The 23,564-nt window shown below is 24.1% G+C and overlaps 1 long non-coding RNA gene across 3 annotated transcripts; it reads left to right on the forward strand.

Annotated features, from left to right (window-relative positions):
- Positions 1-1,115: 1,115 nt before the first annotated feature.
- Positions 1,116-17,195, forward strand: LOC145838649 (uncharacterized). Of its 3 annotated transcripts, none has more exons than XR_014370043.1 (6): positions 1,116-1,283; positions 11,451-11,574; positions 14,108-14,193; positions 15,950-16,013; positions 16,338-16,416; positions 16,941-17,195. It is a non-coding gene; the product is annotated as an uncharacterized LOC145838649 (long non-coding RNA). The 3 variants fall into 3 exon arrangements; XR_014370045.1 differs by lacking the exon at positions 1,116-1,283 and adding an exon at positions 10,987-11,078; XR_014370044.1 differs by lacking the exons at positions 15,950-16,013; positions 16,338-16,416; positions 16,941-17,195 and having other exon boundaries at positions 14,078-14,116.
- Positions 17,196-23,564: the final 6,369 nt, after the last annotated feature.

The following is a 23,564-nucleotide window of genomic DNA, read 5'->3' on the forward strand; positions in this document are numbered from 1 at the left end:
GTGGGTAAATTTTGAACTTTTTTCTTTTAACACAAAATTTTATAATTTAATTTTTTCCAGATCTCTTAAAATTTACAACGTAATATTTAAAAAATTTCTATACTGATATTGTAATTATAATTAATACTTTAACTATTTCACGTTGGTTTTTTGTGTAGATTTTTTTTCAACTATTCAAATTTTAAACAATTTTTATCTATGATGTATTTTTATACTTGCTATTAAAAATTCTAATTTTGATTTACAATTTAAGTTAAAGTTAGTTTTTTAGGCCTAAAAATTACTATTAAATTTATTTTAATCAACAAACTTAGAGAACAGTTAAACTATATCATTATGAAAATTATGTATATTTCACTTTAATTAATTATGGTTTCTACTTACCTTTTATAGTAGTTTAATTTATAAAACAGTACGGTTTCTTAATTAAGTAATTAAGTTGGCTATTTTAATATGTTAATTAAAGCTAAGTATTCAGTCTCTGATGCACTAATGTTAAGTCGGTTGTTAGAAACCATTTTTGAAGTTAATAAAAACCATTTTAGTTTTGTACATTCACTTGCTTAACTTAGTATGTAAAATGTATGTACACTGTAAAGTACAGATTTTTAGTTATATGTTTTCAATTTTTAGTTGATTGAATTTAGATTATACTAAATGTACATAAGAAAAAAATCAAAGCTGCAATATATATTACAATTAGTTACTTTGAAATTTTTATTTAAAAGTTATATAGTCTAAGACTAAGTATTTTAATTTTTTACCAAGTTAGTTACTTATATTATTACTCTAAGTTTACTAAAATAAGTTTAGTATTTTTGTTCTTTAAATTGTTTTATATAACTTAAACTGATATTAAACCTTTATTTTATATGATATTTCTTAGGTTTTCAATATTAAATCTAACATAAAAATAAATAAAATAGAAATAAAAAATCAGTGCTGCAGTTATTTTTGATAGAAAAGTTTTTATTTACATCGCCCATTCACTATAAATGCTTATACCAACAATTTTTATTATTTTTATTTTAATTCTCAATTTGATATGTTGGTATTTTTATGGATTACAAATGTTTTTGTAAAATATATTATTTTTAAAATTTTGGATAGGAAACTGTGGAATAGATACTTATTAGGGTAAATAAAAATAAAGTTAATGTAATAATAAAGATGATGAAAAAGTCCTTAAAGTTAAACAAATGCTCATTGCAAATTCTGTAATATCTAATACAATTTATTTTGTATTTAGAAAGTTGTTTATAAAATTGCTGCTTAAACTTTTGGTAAGTTCTTAAAAAGTCTCTAGTGAATTAGCATCCTAGCATTAAATACAAATGCATTATCTTTAAAATGTATTATATTCTATGCATAGTTTAATTTAGTCTTTTAAAATATATGACACATTGTTTTTGCTCAGTCTAAATTAAATGTTTTTTATTGCTATGGAATAATATTTCCTGTATAAGAAAATAACAAAAAAAAAATTAGAAATAATAAGTAGTTATAACATCATAAATCAATTATTTTTTACATATAGCTGCAACTATAGTACACAAATAAATAACTACAGTATTACTAATCAAATTAAATTTCAAATTTTTATTTATTTATATTTGTTTCCAGGCTTTATTTTTGTCTTTTGATTTGGCAACATATAAAAATATTTAAAGTTTTAGACTACATGCAAAACAAATATAACAACAAAGTTTGTAGGTGTTAAAACAATTTACCACAGTTGCCAATTTAGTAACTTAAGCAACTTAAGATAGTTAAAAGTTAATATAAACACAATGACTTGGAACAACTTAGGATAACTGTGGCTAATTAGAAGGCTCCAAAAAAAAAAAAGTGGAATCCTGGAAAAGCCTAGTATATCATAATTTAGGCTAAAACTCTTGTAAAACCTAGGAATAATCTGAATGAAATCATTAGTTATCAATCAATAAAAGTCTAATTTAAATGAATTATGGTACTCAATTTTTCTTCTTTTTTAAAATTTATTTAGTCTTAGAATAAATGAAGAAAAAGTTTACAACAACTAGTGCCACAGTTATGTATAATAAAAATATACTCTGAAGTAGCTCTTTTGAAAAATAATCATCTCTATTTGTTTAGGTTTTGAGATAAATTACTAAAACTAATATTATAAATAATGTTTAACTTTAACAATTACTTAAAAATATAGTGCAATAGACATTATTGCCACTTTACCTGGAAAAACCTGGAATTTGACAATTTAGGCTAAAAAACCTGGAATTTTGATCAAAAAAAACTAGAAAATTCTGGAATTTTTAATAATTTTAACATTTTCAGTTGTAAAATTTTGATTTGACACAAAAATCTATCATATAATTAAGATTTTTTGTCATCGTCTAAGATTTTTTATTAAAACCACAACTTTACAGTATCTTTTCAATGTTTTTATAATATTTAACACAGTTTCTTAAATAGAAATTAACTTAAAACTAAAAAGAGACTCAAAAATGTGATGTGTACTTTTAAAAACCTGGAAGAAATTTGGAAAACCTGAAAAAAAATTTGAACAAACCAGTGGCAATCCTGAATAGATTGATTATGAAGATTTTAAAAAAGGTCAACTAATTTTACATAGTAGAGTACAATACAGAAATTTCTGATTACTTGGTTTGTTTAATACTTTTTGATTGAAACAGTGTTTTAAACTAAGTTAGAATATAAAATTCTGTTAATGCATGTTTGCTGTAGGTAAACTAAAATTCATTTTTAAATTTTGGGAAAGGAAAGTGTAATTAATAGGTAAATGTATTTAAGGTGAAAAGGTTAATTTTAAATTAGTTTATTCCAAGCTACACTTTTAGACTAAAAAACCTCAATTTTTAGTTGTAATTTGTAATTATTACCCTAACAAATAGTTTTAACTAGTGATCTACCATATCAAACATTCGAACTTGGATTCGGATTAGGCCGGATCCTAATTTCAAAATAAGATTTGGACTTGGCAGAATCCGAAATTTTGCACTCTGTAGTCAACTTAAAATGTTTTGAATTTTACTTAATTGTTGTCAAAAGTTAGATGAAATGTAAAATTAGTTAATGATTTCACGCTTGGGTAGATAAAAAAATGGGCTTTCTAACTTATAAAAGCATAATAAATTTTGATTTAGAGTCTTGCACAAAGTATAAAAGCTATGAAATATTATTTTTGTTAGACTCACAAAAAAACTTAAGTAAATAGTTAAGGCGTTTAATTTCTGCTTTTTGGATAAACGCTCTTATTTTTTCATCATTTGTTTAGTTTTTTTATGGTTGTTCGTTGTTATGAACTGCTGTAGTATTATAAACAAAGAATATAAATGCAACTTAAATATGTAACATTAGAGCAGATGTTTGAATACTTTTATCTAAACATTTTTTGTTAACATTTTACTATTTATTTAGCTGGTAACTTTAACTAATAACATTTGAATTAAAACTTCAAAAATATTAATATCTAATAATAATATCTAACTATAGTAGTTAATATAACAATGTTATAAAAGTTAAAAAATCTATTAACAATAAGATATTTATTAATTTGCAATGAACTGCTGCAACTACTTTTGTTGTTCATTGTTGAACTCTGATTAGTAAGAAAACATTTAGAGCTTGCTGCAGTCATGAGAAATAAAGCTTAAAATCAATGATGCAACATTTCACTAAATAACATTTGCCTAGTGATTTATAAAAGTTTTGAAAGCAGATTATATTTTTTGAGTAAGATGTTTTACAAAACTTTTGGATGGTTCTTTTGTATAAAAGAAACTTGACTCATATAATACTGCTTAATTTATAAAAAGTAGTCTAAAATAGTCTATAGTACTGACAGATAAAATTCACTGTTACATTATAAGTTAGTATAAAAGCAGTTTATTTTTATTATATCTAAGTTAAGTAACACAAACACCAAACTGCCCGCAGAGAGTCCTAAGCATAAACGTGCTAGGAAGTCACCCAATCTGCAGGAAAAATATGGGTAAAAAAGTCAGGTTGACAATCTTCCTACAGACAGTCAGCAAGACCCAACTGAGATTTTGGATGTTTGTCCACCAACATACAATGCTCTCAATTTTTTAACTTTTTTTTTTATTTATTTGGTATTCTATTTTTTAGAGTAAAAGATTGTCATAAAAACAAAATCTTAAAATAATTAAAGTTGTATCATTCTCTTTACAGAGTCCTTGTAAAAGTCCTAAAAAAGGTATTTGTTTTACAGTTTAAATTATAAAAATCCTAAAACTCTGGAATTTTACAATTTAGACTAAAACCCTTGAAAAATCTTGAATTTTTGAAATAAAAAAAAACCTAGATTTTTGAACAAAAATCACTAAAAACCTAGAATTTAACAGCTTTTAGATGTTTAGTACTAAAATTTTGATTTGACACAATGAAATTTATCATATAGATTTTAAATATTTTTTAGCATCATCACATTTTTTATAAAAAAAATCAGTTTTAAACCAGCTTTACAGTATTTGTGGAATGTTTTCATAAAACTTAACACAGATTTTAACCTCAAAGTAAACTTTAAACCAAAAATACATCCAAAAATGTGTACTTTCGAAAACCGCGAGGAACCTTTTGAAAACCTGGAGAAAATTTGCCAAAAAATATAGCAACCTTGTCTTAAGCAATAAGTGGAGAACTTTATTTGTTATATATCTTTAAAGAGAAAAGCTTTTGATAAATGATCTGGCTAATTTTATTTTGTTTTTAGTGCAGAAGTATAATTTACAAAACCCATGTAGTTTTAAATAATTTGTTTGTTATCTTTTATTAATTATACCAATCAAGGGTTGCCAAACACTCAGGGTACTCAGGGAAACAAGGGTATTCTAAAAGTTTAGAAAATCTCTTGGAGGTTCTGATAACTTCAAGGTAGTTTTATTATTATTGTAAGTTTATTGTCATACGAAGGACCCAGGCATCAAAACCTAGGCCACTTATACAGAAAGACATACAACAAAAAGACAAAAATAAACCAAAATTGTACATTAAAAATGAAAAAAAATTGAGTCTAACTAATTAAAGTTTAAAAATTAACATAAAAACACAAAAATTATAACACAAAATTTATAATTCCGGTGCTTCCGAAAAGAGAACAACAATATCCTACTTCAACTTCACCCGAACAAATGGTTTCACTCCAAACTGGTTTCCTTTTCATTCGAACGACTGGCTTCACATTATTTGAACAACTGGTTCAGCCTTCATTTGAGTAACTGGTTTAACTTTTATCCATACAACTTGTTTCACTTTTGTTCGTATAACTAGAACCGCTTTTATGTGAACAATGTTTTTCACTTTTGTTAGGAGAGCCTGCTTTATATTTACTTTCAAATCTTTAATACTCAGATAACTCAGCGTTTGTTGAACTTTCGTAGTAGCTGATAAATGTTGAGAACACTGACTATAAACAAAACTTAAGAACCCAAGGCCCCAAGCACTTTAACAGGCCAATAAACTATGTATTAAGGAACAGGTTTTGTTATACACAGAGGAAAGGCGCCGCTAGTAAAATAAAGCTATAGGTCAAACCAAATTAGACAAATACAACCAGTGGTTAATGAAGAAATAACAAAAAAAAATTACTTATGAATTTTGCTGACAAAATATTTATTTAAATCAGACTTTTTTAACCTTAACCGAAAATGCTCAACTTTTTTACAAAAAACTAATTCTTTTGGGAGCTTGTTCCATAATTCAACTGAACGATAAAAAAAAGAATTATGCCAAACATTATTATTGAAATTATGTCTGCATGTAAATTTTCTGTTGTTACCTCTCAGTAAATAAGTACATTTATGAGGTTCAAAAATAAACTGTAAATTAATTGTAGTTTCACTATTAATCAGTTTGAAAAAAGTAACTAAGTCAAACTCAATCCTTCTATACTCTAAAGATTTAAAACAAAGTTTTGAGAGCCTATCAAAATAAGATGTGTATGAGATGTTGCAACGGTTGAAGACTATTCTTGTATATTTTCTTTGAATGGATTTAAGGAGGTTAATATCTTTCTTCAGGTATGGAGACCAAATTGGTGTGTTGTATTCTAACTTAGGACGAACGTAAACGAGATAATTTTTTTTTAGTATGTTTATATCTGTAGACTTAAAACTCTTTAAAACTTGAAAAGAAATAGTTGATGCAATTTGATAAACGTAATTGATATGGTGGTTCCATTTTAGGTTTTCTGCAATAAAAGTTCCAAGATCTTTAAACACTTTAGTTGAAGGTAACCTTATGTTGTTTATTCTAAATTCAGAAGTGATACTAGATGTATTTTTTTGAATGTTTAGAACCTGACATTTACTAGGATTTAAAACTAGTTTTCTTTCTTTTAGCCAATGATAAATTTTATCCTAAGATTTTCGTAGAATTGTGTTAGAATGGCTAAAATTTTTTGTATCGTCTGCAAAGAGATTTATGTTGCTATCAACATCTACTTCCAAAGCTATATCATTGATATAAATTATAAATAAAAGTGGGCCAATAACCCCTTCTTGAGGCACTCCACTGAAAACAGGTAAAAACTCTGAAAAAGTGTTACCAATAACTACTTTTTGGGTTCTGTTTTCAAGAAACTCTTTGAACCAGCTAACTAAACTTTTATGAATTTTGTATTGAGTTAAAGTCTTTAACAGTTTAAAATGGGATACAGAGTCAAAAGCCTTCTGAATGTCTGTGTAAATAACTTTAGTTGACTTATTTCTTAGAAATGAAACCAACCATGAGTGTAAGCAAATCAACAGTTGATAACTATATGATCGATTAGGTAGAAAACCAAACTGTTTATGTGAAATTAGCTTATTTATAAAAAGGTGATCAGGTATTTTTAGAGAAATTATATGTTCGAAAATTCTTCAAAAACTGCTTGTCAAAGAAATGGGTCTGTAGTTTAAAGGGTTGTACTTACTACCTTTTTTGTGCACTGGTATGACATATGAGACTTTCCACTGGTTTCGTACAGAGGATGTAGCTAGTGAACAATTAAAAGTTAGTGAAATTGGAAGAAATGGGAATAAATAGTACGTTTGTTAAAATATGAAGGAATGTTTTCAGGCGTTCTGATTATTTTATCTTTTAAATGATTAACAGACTTAATTATTTCATCATTGCTTATGAAGAAGTTTTTCATTTCCAAACACTTTTTACTAACAAGTTTAAAATTTTTGTCATCACAATCTTTAATAAATACCTTTTGAAAGGACTTGTTAAAAAAGAGGCTTTATCAAGTTCTGATATTATTGGAAAATTATTTTCATTAATTAATACAGGTAAAGAAGGTGTTAACTTGAGCTTTGATTTACATAGCTGTAGAATTTTTTTGAGTTTACGTTTTGGCAAAAACGTTTTTCATGTTCTATGTTGAACACTTTCACTGCTTTTTCATATTTTTTTGATACAGTTTTGTATTTTTCTATCATCTGCTTATCTAACTTACATTGTTTGTAGAGTTTTAGTTTTTCTTTTAACAGCTTTTTTATATCAGAAGGATATGTTTTCACTTTTCTGTCTTGTTTAATCAAAGGCACAAATTGTTTGATTAAAAAGTTTATTGTTTTGATAAATTTATCATAAAACATTTGTAGATTTTTTGAGTTGTTAAAAAGAACTTTCCAATTTATTTCAGATAAAAATTTATTAATATTCTCAAAATTTGCTTTACGAAAATTTGGATAGAGTGATTTAGGAGATGGTTTTTTACTTTAGTGAACACTTATCCCAAACAAAATAACATTGTGATCATTTATATATGTTAAAGGTGAATCAACCAAATGAAACTTAACTCTATCTAATGCCATATAATTACAAAGCAGTAAATCGAGGATATTACCGTTCTTATGGGTAAGTGAGTCAATAAGTTGTGTAAGGAGATTATCTGAACAAAATTTAATAAAACATTTGTGACAGTCATTGTAGGTTGTGCTTGAAATATTCCAGTCTATATTTATCAAATTAAAGTCACCTAAAATATAAAAAGGAGACTGTTTTGGAATAAGGTTTCTGATTAAGTCGATCATGTTTGAAACAACAGCTAGAGATTTAGAGGAACTTGGAGGGATGTAGACACATAAAAATCTCAATTTGAGTCCTTTAAGAATCAAATCAAAACATAAAAATTCAAAAACATCAGATGAAACAAAATTAGTTTTTACTTCAATTAATTTTAAAAAGTTTTTAAATATAACAGCAACGCTTCCTCCCCTGCCTATTCTGTCATTACGGATTATATTATACCCTAGAGGACAAAAATTTGAATCAATAGCATTTGAATTTAACCATGTTTCAGTTAAAAAAAATAAATCTAAATTTTGCGTATACATATAACATTCAATGAAGCTTATCTTGTTTAATATAGATCTTAAATTACTATATGAAACATTTAAAAATAAACCTCTACTAGAGGTTAAACTATTAGAAAAAACAGTGCCTGAGGCCTTAGTATTAGAACAATTAAAGATTAAATATGAATTAAGGTGCATGTCAGTGTTGAAGCTTGACTTATTAGGCCCAGAGATCCTGGGCGTTAAACCGAAAGGGCAGTTGAGTACTTTCAACTATTTTGTTTTGTTTTATAACGTATCTTATGTTCAAATTTTTACTTTTAGCTTCTGCTTGTTTTTGTTTTAGTTCAAATCTCAATTTTCTAAAACGTTCCATCTCTAATTTTGTTCGATCAATGTTAATGTAGATACTAATTTGTTTTCCCAGATGCTGTATTTTAAGGTTTCTTAGACTCAAAAGTCGTTTTCTGCTAGATTGTGTCAGTAGCTTCAAAATTATTGGTCTCGTTTTATTGCAGTTGTATTTACCGATACGGTATAATGCATTTAATTCAGTTTCAGCTATCTTGTTGGAACCTAGAGAACTTTGTATTTTATTCAGGTCATTTTTTGCATTTTCTACCGTATAAACTGATGTATTGCTAATGTTTTGGGGAATATTAAATACTATGACATTTAAAGATTTTTTTTCTTTCAATTTCCTTTCAGTTTCAGCATTTATTTGATGTGTTACTAGTGACAATTTACTGTCAATGTTACTAATAAAGTCTGGTTGTTTTTGAAAGGAGTTTGTTGATGCTTCTGCATACATTGAAAGTTTCTTTTCAAAATTATCAAACTTTTTGCAGAACTCTGTTTTAAATTTCATAAAACTTTCATTTAGTTAACTGATTTTGTGATCAAGAGACTTTTCTGTAGTTTGTTTCTTGAAGACCTCCTCATGAGTTGTTTGTGTATTATGGATACTGATTTCAAGTTCCTTGATTTTAGTTTCATACTGAGTTTTCAAGTTATGGATTTCTTTTTCCATTGATTGAAATTTTGCATCATTTTTTCTTCCTAGTTGTAGCAAACTTTCCTTTGTTGCTTTACTAACTTTGCAGTTTTCAATGATACTTTTTATTTCCAATTCAGACATATTAATTTACTTAAATATAACCTTATTCAATATATATTAGTTTTAATTTATTAATTAATACATCAGGCTAGTTTTAAGACTTATAAAATTTTAGGCTAGTATTCATATATATTGAATGAGACTTAGGTGAATTAGTTTCAATACTTTGTTTTATAGCCATTTTTGTTAAAAACTTGATTTTTATTGATATCGAAAACATGTTAATTTTTTTCTACGTATTTGAAAAATTTCCAGGTGACTCAGGACCAGACATGGTAACAAGCGCCGCCTTTTAGTTAAAACTAAAACTAAAAAATGGGAAATCCCCGGCAGTAGGATTTTAAATTTTGTATGAATGAAAATGTTGTTAAAACAAGTCTTTAAGAAAAAAGAACTTTTGTACACATTATTTAAATTAACAATAAAAAACCAAATTATTTTTATAAGTATGAATGCCTTTAATGTTAGTTTATATTTTTTATTTAAATAAGGTTAATTTTAGTCATCTAATGAATAAATTAAATATAAATAATGTGTTCACTGTTAGTTGTAAATAATAATGGAATAGTAAATTTGGAAAAAATAAATGTTATACATTTATGTTTTTTGCCAACTTGCCACTTTACCTGGAATTCATGAAAATCCTAGAACTTGGGAAATTTTGAAAAAAAAACTTAAAAAAACCTGGAATTTTGAACAAAAATCACTAAAAATAACCTGAAAAACCTGGAATTTTAACAACTTTCACATGCTCAATAGCAAAATTTAGATTTGACTTAAAAAATCTGTCATATATATAAAAAAATTTGTCATCATATTTTTTTTAATTTAAAGTAGCTTTACAGTATCTTTTCAATGTTTTTATACTATTCAAAACAGTTTCTCACCTTAAACTTAACTTTTAGACTTGAAATAGACCCAAAAATTTGTACTTTTAAAAACCTGGAACAAATTTAGAAAACCTGAAAAAATTTTTTCAAAAACGATTTGCAACCCTGTATGAAGAAAATAAACTTGAATAAAAACTTAGTAGTATTGAATATAAATAATTTTACAGATTATTTAAACTTTTTTATTTATGGTTTTTCATCTTTTAGAACTTTTTTTCTCAACTTTGATGAAAAAAACAAAACTTATGGTATTTAGCTAAACTTTTTTTTTTCAATTCTACTTATATTTACATTTATATATCAAAGTACTTTAATTTCTAAAGGTAAATATAAAATTATAATTTTTTACTTGTAAGTTAAAAAAAAAATTTTAAGAAATACAATTACTCTAAATTCATTTTTTTACAACTTAATACTTTTATTTACAACCATGAAACTATTTGTTATTTAGATGAATTCTACTTAACTATTTAATTTTTTATGTGGTAAAGCCATGGGATCTTTTTTTTTATAATAATTAGGTAAACTAATATATAACCTGCATAGTTTTATTAAAAAAATTAGTGCACAATAAAAGTTTTTTACAACTAGTTTTGTAAATTAAGAGTAGCTAAAGGTATAATAAAGAGTTTTTTATTACTTAACCCAGTCTGCTTTGCTTATTTTTTATTAATTCAGTCTGTTTAAACCTTTTTTTGTCTTATGAATTGTACACACTTACTGAAAATCATGCTTGTTAAAAACTGTTGAGAATCTCATGCTATCTAAGTTAGTTTTGACATTTGTTGAGTCTCATGCTAATTTTAAATTTTCTTAGATTTAAATTATTTGAAATGCTTTAATTTTATAAATTTGGTGTTTTATGGTATTTATTGTCAATTGGTATTAGTTTTATCTTTGACTTATATAAATTATAAGTAAATATTCATTAAAGTTAAAGGTATTCTGTTTATCAAAGGTTAAATAACCATGTATCTTGTGTTGCAGTAATTGCATGAGAAATTGAATAAAATTTAAGTTCTTTTTAAGTTTTAATAAATAATTTAGCTAAGTATCTAATTACTATTTTTTTTCTGAATTGTATTAATGATACTTCAGTAACACAATGAACATAACATTTAAGCACTTGCATCTTTGTAGGTAACAGCAGTCAAAATTTTGACACCAAATTTACCAGACTCAGAAGACTTACCACCTTTAGATGTTCCACCCCCTAAAAAAGGGAGGTATCTGAAATCATGGGAATCAGTTGATGACTTAAAAGGTTGTTTTTATCTGTAATAATTTATAATAATTTAATATACATATTTGATTATTTTTACTTTTAAATCAACTACACATTTTTTTTTGGAAAAACTCAGCTGATTTCACTCAATATTTTAAACAAAGTTCTTTTAAAGCAGTTTTAAGATTTTCACCAGTAATTTTTATGAAAAATTAATTTTTAGTTAGTTTTCAAAGAATAATTTGTAAATAAAGTTTAATTTTGCACAAATAATCATTTATCATGTAAAGTATTAAATCCTATTTCACTTATTACTTATTGTAAGTTAATGGTTTATAAATGTATTTATCAATATTATGTATAAACTTAGACTTCAATTTTCAATTTAAATGGTTATTATCAGATTTTGCAAATAATATTATAGAGTTTTTATGTTCAATATAAAGTTTGCAACATAGATAAAATTTGCTTTTATTTACTTATTAAGTAGATAAATTGGTTTAGTGGGGTTATAGGGTTGGAGGGGAGCAAATCACTTGTTTATAAGATTTAGATTAATTTTTTACTCAATAAACTAAGATACCGGTTGTTTGTTTTTTGGAAATTCATATAAACAAGTTATTAAAAATTTTGGTCATAATATGTTTTAAATTGTGTTTATTATCTTATATTTATCTTTTATTTCAAACTTTACATTTATAATAAATTTTATAAATTTAATGTCATAAAATCTTTTATTTATATGTAACTTCAAAATTATTATTTCTTTTAGTAATTTAAAATGCATTGTTATTGTTCAATATCTTTTTTTCATTTTTTATTGAATATTATTATTCAACAATTAAGTAAAACACTTATTTTATTACTATACTTAGACTTGAACTTTATGATGTTTTTTTTTAATTGAATTAAAATTTATTAGTATAAAACAAAGTTTTCTTCATAGAATAAACTTAGTTTTGTTATTTTATTAATTAGATAAAATAGTTTATTGAGGGCAAAGGGAGGGGGGTAAATGATTTGTTTATTACATTTAATTTATTTATTACCTAATAATATAACATACTTTTTTTATAAATTAATCAAAAAATAAAACTATTTTTTATTTTTGATCCTATGTATTTTAATTTGTCTTTAACTTTATTCTGACATGTGGTTTGTATTATATATCAAGAATTTTTCCTGAAAGTTTGAAGTAAATTGGTTTAAAATTTAAGTATGAGGTAGCTTTTCAATGATTTTTTTATGAATTGCGAGAAAATTGGCTTTGACAGATTTTATACTGTAGAGCTAGAATGGATTTTTTTTAAAATAAAGATTATTTCTCAAAAACTATTCAATTTTTCTATTATATAATTTTTATAGAGTAAGTATATATTAGTAAATACTTTTAAATACAGCCAATGTTTTGTTTTTTAATTATTTTGATGTCCTTTTTCATTACAAGTTATACTCACTTTAAATATATAATAAGCTTCTTTAAAAGTTTTATTTATAGAAGCCTTATGCTCTTAACCATTTTTTAATGTTTAATTGTTATGTGTTTAAATCTAAATACTAAAGTTTTTATGCCATAAGGTTATCATAATTGTATACTTTGATTTTTAATTTTGTACCAACTGAAGGTTTGGTTAATTGAGTGAAAAAAACTTTTAAAACAAAATGGTGACTAAATAATCTAGTAATTATACAAAACTATTTAAATCAAGTATTAAAAATTCAAGTACATGTATTCTTAGCTCAATTTAAACTGTGGTGCTTACATTTATTCAAACTGTCTAGTTTAGTTTATTATGATACGTTTTTGTTATGATGATAAACCTTTAGTTGTTTTTATATTTAGTTTTAGCTTTTGTTTTATATAAACAAGTACCATTAATGTTTTAAGTGTTATTACTAAAACCCGTTAAGTCAAATATGGCTAATGCTGTTTTACTTGATAGATTGGATTGATTCAACCAAACGATCTACATAGTGTCATTAAAAATTATAGTACACAATTTAAGTTTTTTATAACTAGTTTTGTAAATTAAGAGTGGCTAACAGGTATAATAAAGTGCATTTTTATTCTTAAACCCAATATGTTTTGCTTATTTTTTTTTTTAATTCAATCACTTAAAACCTTTTTTTTTTGTCTTATGAGTTGTACACACGCAGGAAAACTCATGTTTGTTAAAAAATGATGAGAATCTCATGCTAACTTAAGTTATTTTTGACACTTGTTGAGTCTCATGCTAGTAATTACAACTTTTTCTTGAATTAAAATTATTTAATTGCCTTAATTTTATAAACTTGCTGTTTTAATGTATATATTGTCAGTTGGTAGTAGTTTTATCTTTGAATTATATAAACTATATGTAAATGCTCATATAAGTTGAGGGTATCCCTGTTATCAAAGGTTGATAACCATGTATCTTGTTTGCAGTAAATACTTGAGAAATTTTTAGATTTTTTAAGCTCTTTAAGTTTTAGTTAATAGTTTAGGTAAGTATCTAATGACTTAACTATTTTGTTAAATGTACTAATAATTTTTATGTTACAGACTAAATATTGTATTTTTAAAACTCACCAGACTCAGAAGATAAACTACCTTTAGATGTTTAACAACCCAAAAATAGAGATATCTGAAATCTTGGAAATCAGTTGATAACTTAAAAGGTTTTTTTTTATATGTAACAATTTATAGTAATTTAAAATACAAATTTGAGTATAAATACTTTGAAATCAACTACACAATTTTTTTTCTGGAAAAACTTAGCTTTTTTTACTGAATATTTTAAAGCAAAGGTTTTTAAAGCGGATTTAAGATTTTCATTTCTGTTTTTTATAAAAAATGTTTTTTAGTTAATTCTCAAACTATAATTTGTAATTTGAGTTTAATATTGCACAAATAATCATTTATCATGTAAATTCTAAAATCCTATTTCACTTATTATTTGAAAATTGATATTTTTTAACAATCTTGTAAGTATTGTTCTTCAACAGTTAGCAATGCAATTTTCAATATTTTCCATAAACTTAGACTATAATTTTTAAAGGGTTATAATCAGATTTTGCAAATATTTAAATAACATTTTTGAGTTGAAAACAAAATTTGCTTTTCACTTATTAAGTAAATTAAATGGTTTAATGGGATCCTTGGGGTGAAGGGAGGCAAATAACTTGTTAATAAGATTTAGTTTTATTTTTACTCAATTAACTACGATATCGGTTGTTTTTTTTTATGAAGTATAAGATGAACAAATAGCTTTACTTAAAATTTTGGTCATAATATGCTTTGTACTGTAGTATTATAAATTTCTTACTTTTATTTTAAACTTTGGTTTTTAAAGCAAAAAATTATAAATGAAACTTAATGTTGTGAAATCAATTATTTATATGCAATGTCTAAATACCTTTTTATTTAATTACTTTAAAACTCATTAATATTTTTCAATTATAGTTTCCATAATTTATTAAATACTATTTTTAAGCACTATTTAATTGTTTAGTAACAAATTTATTTTATGTTATTACTATACTTAGACTTGAAATTTTTGATGTTTTTTTTTTGATTTTGCAAAACTTGATTTTGTAATTTTATTAATTAGATCATTTGGTTAATTGAGTCCATAGGGAGGGGGGGAAATCTGTTTATAACATTTAGTTTTAATTTTTCCTTATTAATTTGACAAAATCTTTTTAATAAAAAAAGGAACTTAATTTTTTATATAGTTCATAAAATATTATAATTTGAATTTTAATAAATCTTTTTATGACAAGTGTTTTTAAATAATATCAAGATCTCTTTCTGAAAGTTTGAAGTAAATTGTTTTAAAGTTGAAAGAGGTGGTAGACTTTTAGTTTTTTCTATAAATGCCAAGAAAATTGACTTAGACAGATTTTCATACTTTACAGTTGACTGGATTTAATAAAAAAGTTTATATAACAAAAAAAAATTAATTTTTTCTAAAGAAAGTATGTTCTAGCAAACTCTTTTTAAATAAAGCCAATGTTTTTTTTTTAATAATTTAGATCCCTAATGGCATTAACAAGTTGTACACACCTTGTATATAACATGTTACAAGCTTCTTAAGTAGTTTTATTCATAGAAGCCTTATGCTTTTTACCATTTTTTAATGGTTAATTGTTATGTTTTTTGGTATAAACAATAAATTTATTATATGTTACAATGTTGTCATAATTATATACCTACATTTTTATATTTTATTTTAACCAAAGGTGTTATTAATAACGTGAATTTTTTTTATAACAAAAGTCGTGACTAAACAATCTTAAAATTATAAAAAAGTATTTAAAGCATGGCTAAACTTAAATATAAATCATGACTAAACTTTTACTGTTTATTTATTAGTTCATTTTATTTGACAAATAGATATTCTTCTTCAAAAAAATAACGATCGAACCTTTACAGGTTAGATCTGCAATAAACACACTTAAACAGAATCTGAAAGACTTCATTTACACGCCAAATTCAAGTAAGCTTAGTTATGATGACAAAGCAAATATAACTAGTTTTTTAATTTAAGCTTTTATTAAATAAATATGGTATAACATTAGTTTTTAATTATTTACTCAAAAATAAACATCTTCATTTACTTATAAACGCCAACAAATGTACTACTACTTTCTTATAACCAAAAATTACTAACATTAAATTAAAGATTTAGTCTAATCAGTTTTTGGATAAATTTAACAACAGTGAAATTAATATATGTTATTTATACCCTAATGATTTAAATAATTTTTATTTATCCATATAACTGAGTTTTAAAAAATAAAATTTTTCATTTTTTTTATAGGTACTTTTGTGGAAGAACCTAACTTTCATTTTGAAGTCAACGAGATGTATGAAAATATCACATTTAGTTAAAAGCACAGGTAAAACCACTCAAAATCCATGTTGTATAGTCAATTGTGTTTATTAACAACTAAACTAAATAGCTTAAATTTTGTTTTAAAGAGGATGTATCTAACAAGAATTAATAAATGTCTGATTTTGTTTTTACTTTACTATTGAAAAATTTCAGTCAAAACTCAAGTTACTAAAATATTTATGTTTCTTATAAAATAATTATTTTTACTTCCAATAAGTTGTCATACTTTCTGTAATTGCATTTCAATCAAAAGTATAAATTATTATAAATGCTTTATTTTAAACGCCAATTAAATTAAGTAAAGAATGTTTTAAAACTTTCATACGTTTTACTAAAATTTTTCGTTGTAAAAGTAGATATATTTCTGGTTTTCTTATTTACTTTCTCAACATACACATGTGTTTTATTTAAAGATTGTTCTTAATATTGAGTGTTAGACGAAAATAAACTATTTTATGGACAGAGTATCTAACCTAATTTTAATATTCCTATAATTTCAAACATTTTATAATTATTTGTTTAATACAGGTCAAAAATATTTTTACAAGTTTTGTGCAAGCGCTCATTGAAAATGACAATCACAAATTTTAACAAAGTCATGCTTTTCTTAAAAAGACAAAATACTTCTCATATAAATCTATAAAAAAAATTGAGAAACTTCACTTAAGTTTGAAATATTTTTACTTGAGTTATTGTCTAGGCTTTCTACTGTTTTCAGTTATGCTGATCATGTTTTTATTCGAAATTCTTTAATATCTATATTTACAAAATTTTATATGTAAAATGCACAAATTTCTTAAAACAAGAGTTTATTTTTTGCATTTTTGTAGTAACTATAATAAGTGCAATAATGATTGAACTGTTAAGTTTCACTAAAATATGTTTTTGTAAAATAAAAGTTTTGACTTAAAGTTTTTTTTGTCTATTAAACTTTGAAAATTCTTATTTTTGTAGTTTTTATCATGTATTTTTTAAAATTTTGTATTATGTTTTGAAATTTCATATAAATCCTTTGTGTTCCTTAAAGAAAATTTTAACAAACTAGTTTTAGCTCAAATCCATTTTTTTTTTGTGAATTTTTAACAGCTTTTTTGTTTTATATCTGAAATTTAAACTTAAACAAGAAATTAAACTATACAAATTAAAAATGTTTTTGTAAACTTGCTACAACTCCCAATTATAACAATATAAAAAGTTTAAGTTATAGTTTTGGAAAATGTTTTTATGTTGTGCACTTGTTCATTAATAAACATATTTAATAAGCTCGTTATCTATACAACAGAAAAGTATTTAGAGTATTTAGCTGTTAATAATATAACTTACTGTTGTGTTGAAGGTTTATAAAATATTTTTATTTACAATATCTCCCAGTTTGCCTTTTTTTTTACAAACCTTGAAGCTTTAATTGAATAAATAAATCTTAAAGCACATAAGTAATTAAAAATAATGTTCTTTTAATGGCTTATTATACGTACATAAACACCATTAAAAAAAACTTAAAGCTAAGTAAAATAAGTTATAGATAATTATCTCTAAAATTAATTTTTTCTCTTCAAGTTAATTTTACTCATTAAACACATTAAAGTTGTTTGAAATAAAGTAAAGTTCCTTGTAAATTTGAATCTTTGCTTTATATTATAGCCACTAATGTTCAAAGAAAAAGTATATTAACTAATTTAAAACTTTTACTTGCGAATTCTTTTAATGTCATAAACTTTAGTAACATAAGTTTGTAATAAATTGTTTAAACAGAATAATTTTTTAAATTTAGTGTTAAATAATGTTTGTTTACATAAGCATGGTAATTCAAATTATCATTAGTTAATATTTTAATAAAGTTGATACAGCAACAAAAATAATTGAGAAACTATGAAATTTAAGAAAATGTAAAACAAGAGGTGAAAGTTAGCTATAACTTAAAAAATTTACAAACTATTGTGAAGAAATATGAGAATAGTTTAAGCGTATAATTTGTTTTAATCACTAATTTCTTATTTTAGTTCTCTCACTCTCTTCCGCTTTAAGCGTGTGTCAATTTGAAAAGTTTTAAAATAAAGAGAATAACTCGAGCGCGCTCACGCATACCACTTATTTTTCACTTTAGTTTCTTTTATTTCTCTAGGTTTCTCTCAATTTACTATAAAACTTTAAACACGTGTAAACAGATAAAACAGCTATTATTAGTGACTTTTAAATTTTACCATGCCTGCTCAGGACAGTTTGAGCTCACTCAGGGCAGATTTTTTGACTTAAAAAGTGACAACCCTGAGTAATATATATGTTGGTAGTTGTAGTTTGTATATGATAAATATAGTTTTTATATATTTTGACTATTTTTTTATAGCTTATTTTGTTAATTTTTCCATTTTTGAGATTTTGTTAGTAGATTTTATAAATGTTTTATTTATATTTTAAGTATTTTACTTAAAGTCTAACAATTATGCCAAGAAAAATAAATAAATTTAATTGTTAAAATAAGAAAAAAATAAACTATATTGAACCAGATTTTGCAAATTTTTAGCTCTATATTATTATGCTTGTATTTAATTACTTCCATTTTCTATTTGTTAGATATCGTTTTATTTAACAATTAAAGAAAAAACCCTGGATATTTGTAGTTTTTTTATATTTTTAATACTAAAAGTAAAACAAACCTATAATAAACTTTTAATGTTCTAAAATGCTTTTAAAAAAGTTATTTTAATTTAACTAAACTTTTAAAAAAGGTTTTTATGTACCAGGAGAAAGATGTAAAATTTGACAAAAAAGATTTGCATTAAAAAAATAGTAATTTGTTTAGTATTTTGTATTAAAGTGTGAGTAACTAAGACTGTATCTAATATATTAAAAATTTGACTGAAAATTATTAACTTAAATAAAGAGTTCTAAATGTGTTTTTTATTGAATGTAAATATTGTTAGTAAAAGTTTACAATTAATTTCAATTTATCTTTACTATAACTTGCTATAAAACTTCATAACGTTAAAAGTATTTTAAAAGTATGTTTTTAAAAAAACCAAGAATTAAGTACTGTTAAATTAAAGCTGGAAAGTAATATAAAGTTTCTATAAGTTTTCCTTTGACTACACACAGTTATACCTCTTTAACGTTTTTTTTTTCTATGTAATACTCTTCTGATGATAACTAAACAGTTAGTTCATTAACATTTGTTTTGAATGTTTGTTCTGTCTGAATATTTTTTAATTTTAAATTTATTAGGATAAAAAATAATTGAACTTAATGAAGTAGTAATATATAATGTGTGTGTTAATTTTCTAAAAACAAAGTTATCCTACTACAAGTCTTTTAATTTTCGGAATACTCATAAAAATTTATGACTGAAAAGGTTTTATAGTCTTAAATGATTAAAATTAACAGTGTTTGGATTTGTAAGTTCAGTTATATGTTACTTTTTACTAATGTTTAATAGTTACATAAAAATTAAAATTCATGAAAATAACATTTAAAGGGCTAAAACTTAAAAATAAGTATATTTCAAAAAAAATTCAAGTATTATAACATTTTGAAATGACTTTAATGAAAGAAACATAAAAAATTGATTTGTAGTTCATTTAAAGCCTGATTAATAAAACAATGATAAAAAAGAGATAACACACTATAACTTAGAATTTGAGTTGTCATGTACTTGCTTAGTTGAAATTGTTTTTAAAACTTTAGTCACAGATAAATTTTAGTATTTTTCAGATAAAATTCTAAAAGAAATCATAGAATAGTTACAAATAGGCTAAAAAGGGAAATATGCTTAAATAACTTTTTTAGTCTTACTTTTTATATACCATATATAAATAATAGTTGATATTACTATTTTCTATGAAGTGTAAGTTTTGATATAAAGCAACTAAACTTAGTGAGTTTTTTTGGTTTCATATTAAAATTAAAATTTTAAACAAATAAATTAATATTTTCTAAAAATTAATCTTTTACAAACGTCTAACACTTTTTTTAAACTTTATCAGTCTTATTTGTTAGAATGAAAGTAAAAGTTTTAAATTATTTTTTAAAGAAACTAAATCAAAATTACTTTATATCCTAATACGTTTTTTTGCTTGGATTTGTATATCTTTGAACATGGTTTACATGATTTTGAATATTTAAGTAAATTAGTTACATAAACTTATTAATTTTTTTAAATGAAAAATATCTTAATTTTTTTAGTAAATTAGTTATGAGAAATATTTTTTGAAGGTGAAAATTTTTATAAAACTATAACTCGTACTACATTAGTTTTTGTACTTGAAATAGTTTAAATTTTACTCAAGTTTTCAAAAAAAAAAAATTTACATTGATAATGACAAAAAAAAGCTAGTAAACTTAAAATTCATTAAATTTTGCATATTTACTGAGTAACCAAAAACTTTTACATTGTTATTTTAAGTTTTAGTTTTCAATATTTTTTTGCATAGATTTTAGTTTCTTTGGTGAGGTGAATAAAATATATGGGTATAAATAAAAAAAGGAAAGTCAAAAAAATGCTTTGAAAAAATTTTCCGACTGAACAAAAATTTTAGCATATATTTGTACAAATATTTTTTACGTATTTTATACTAGTTATTAAAACAATAAAAAAATTCTCAATTGTTTTTACTGTAAACATGTGTATAAAATATAATAACTTTTAAATGTTAAAATTAATTTGTACATTTATTTGTTAGTTTAGACTTAGCATTAATTTATAGATTGTAATACGTAGTTTAGTAGTATTAAGTAGTAATTATTATGGGAAGAAAAAAAAAGTTTTTGTGGAAACTATCAATTTAAGAAACGATGATTTACTAAGATAAAAATTTTTTTGCTAGAATAATAGTGCTTGAATCCAAAACTAATTTACTAAAGAGTCAAAAAGAAATATAGTTTTGAGATAAAGTGTTAATTTTTTTTTAAAGAATTTAAAACTAAAATGTTTGTTGTTGTTTATAATAAATTTATAATATTTTTGACTACTTTTTGTTTAAACTTTATTTTCAGATTATAAAGCTTACTTTATAAAATAATGTCTACCAATGAGTACAAACGTGTATCTTCAGTGGAGAGTCTCAATGATACATCAATTCCTGGTAAAAAGATATGTCGAGACCAAAAACAACTAAGTATTGCTACAAACAGTGAATTTGTGAATTTGACTAAAATAAATTTGTCAATATCTTTTAAAAGTACTTGCAGAAAACTTTCAAACAAATCAGGTTTAGATTGATTGTGCTTTTTAAAAATTTGTGTGGTTTAATATTTTTCTTAAACACTTTCTATTAACTTTAGTCAAATTTATAAGATTACTATGTTTTTAATTAAGTAAAATAAGATTCTGCTTTTATTTAACTAACTTATAAGTCTACAATTTAAATCTTTTTATATATATTTATACTTTTTTTAAGACAGAAAAAGTGTATACTTTATGAAAACGACCAAAAATAATTATAGGAGTTATTTTTTAACGGTTATGTTATCAAACAAATTACAGTTAGCGTTATCTCTAACAATCCTCTATTTGAAGTATATGTGACTAAACGAAAAAATAACAATTTAAAATTAATTTAATTTTTTGAAATTATTTTAAAATTTAAAGTTTTACCGAGTATAAGGAAAATTTTGTAGTCTATGGTTTTTCTTTGCAGTTTAAAATAGCCATAAAAATGTATCTTAGTTACAATTTACAGCAAATAAGTTTTGTTTAAGTAAATATTTTAACATTTAAATGTTTTGATTATTTAACTAATTATAAAATATTTTTAAATAACATCAATAAACTTTATTTCTAGGAAATTTTGGTCTAGGCATAACCAACATAATACCAATTATGAAAGAAAACAGTCTGCTTCTAAATGATGATGAAGAAAAAAAGATAGCTAGTTACATTAAAACAAAACTTAAAGCTAACAATTTAGCTCTTTATTATCAGTTTATTAACAGTTTTAACCAGCTAAAGACTTCAAAGAATTTATTATGCAATATAGATTGCTGCTTCACAACAGTTTGTAAAGAAAACAGCTTTTTAGAGCTTAGTTTTGCCAACGTTTTGAAAGTACTAGCTAGTTCTGATCTTAATATCACCTCTGAATTACAAGTCTATTATGCAGCAAATAACTGGATAAGCCATGACCTTGAAAGAAGAAGCAAGTTTGCAAAAGAACTTCTTTCAAAAATTCGCTTACCCTTGTTATCGGAAAGTGCCTTGAAAAATTTATTAAGTTACTCTAAGGTATTACGTAAATTGTCTTCTTTTCATGAAGAAAGTTTTAAAATGATAAACAGTACCCTAGACAACCAAAAAGTGTTTTATCAAAACGAAAAAAATGCATATCAACATCGTTATTGCAACCACAAAATGTTTGACTTTCTTTTGTGTAGTAAATATAACAGAAATGTACTTCTAATAAACGCAACTAATTTCAACAAAACAAAAGAGAAAAAAAGGAGAATCGATGAGCTTTCTACCGGCATAGCTATATTTAATAAAAAGCTTTATCGCTTTGAACGTAGAAATCGTGGATTCGCTGTAAACAAGTATTCAATGAGTGATAACAAATGGAAAATTGCATGTGACTACATTCCGTATAACTACTCTACATTCAGCTTGTGTGTCTTCATGGATAAAATAGTTTTCACCGGAGGATTTAATGGATGCTCTGAACGGCAAGCCACTTCTGATTGCTTCTGGTTTGATACTAGTGACTACAAATGGTACCAAATTAAAAACATGCAAGTTGAAAGGAGGAAATCAGCATCTGCGGTGTTTCAGGGAAATGTAGTTGTTTCTGGAGGAGTCGATGGGAACGACAATGTTTTAGACACTGTCGAGTTTTATGACCATTCTTCTAAGAATTGGTCGTACATGGCAAGCACGGTTCGAAGTGTATTTTATCACGGTTTAGTTGCTTTGAAGAACAAGATGTTTGTTGTGGGGAGAATTACTAATTGTGAAGTCTACGATGCTAGTGTTAAGAAGTTTGTGTCGATCAAAATGATGCCAGAATATTTTACTTTTGATATGCGCAAAACAGGTAGACAATACTCTGTTTCAATGGGAAGCAAGGTAGTTATTTTTGGCGAGTTTTTAGAAACAGCAGTTGTTTATGATGTTGATAAGGATGAGTGGTCAGAAGAATCATATAAAGCTATGAAAGACAACAGTTCTTT

This window comes from Thalia democratica, chromosome 6 (genome assembly GCF_965202585.1).
Source record: "Thalia democratica chromosome 6, ktThaDemo2.hap1.1, whole genome shotgun sequence".
In the NCBI taxonomy this organism is placed as follows: Eukaryota; Metazoa; Chordata; class Thaliacea; order Salpida; family Salpidae; genus Thalia; species Thalia democratica.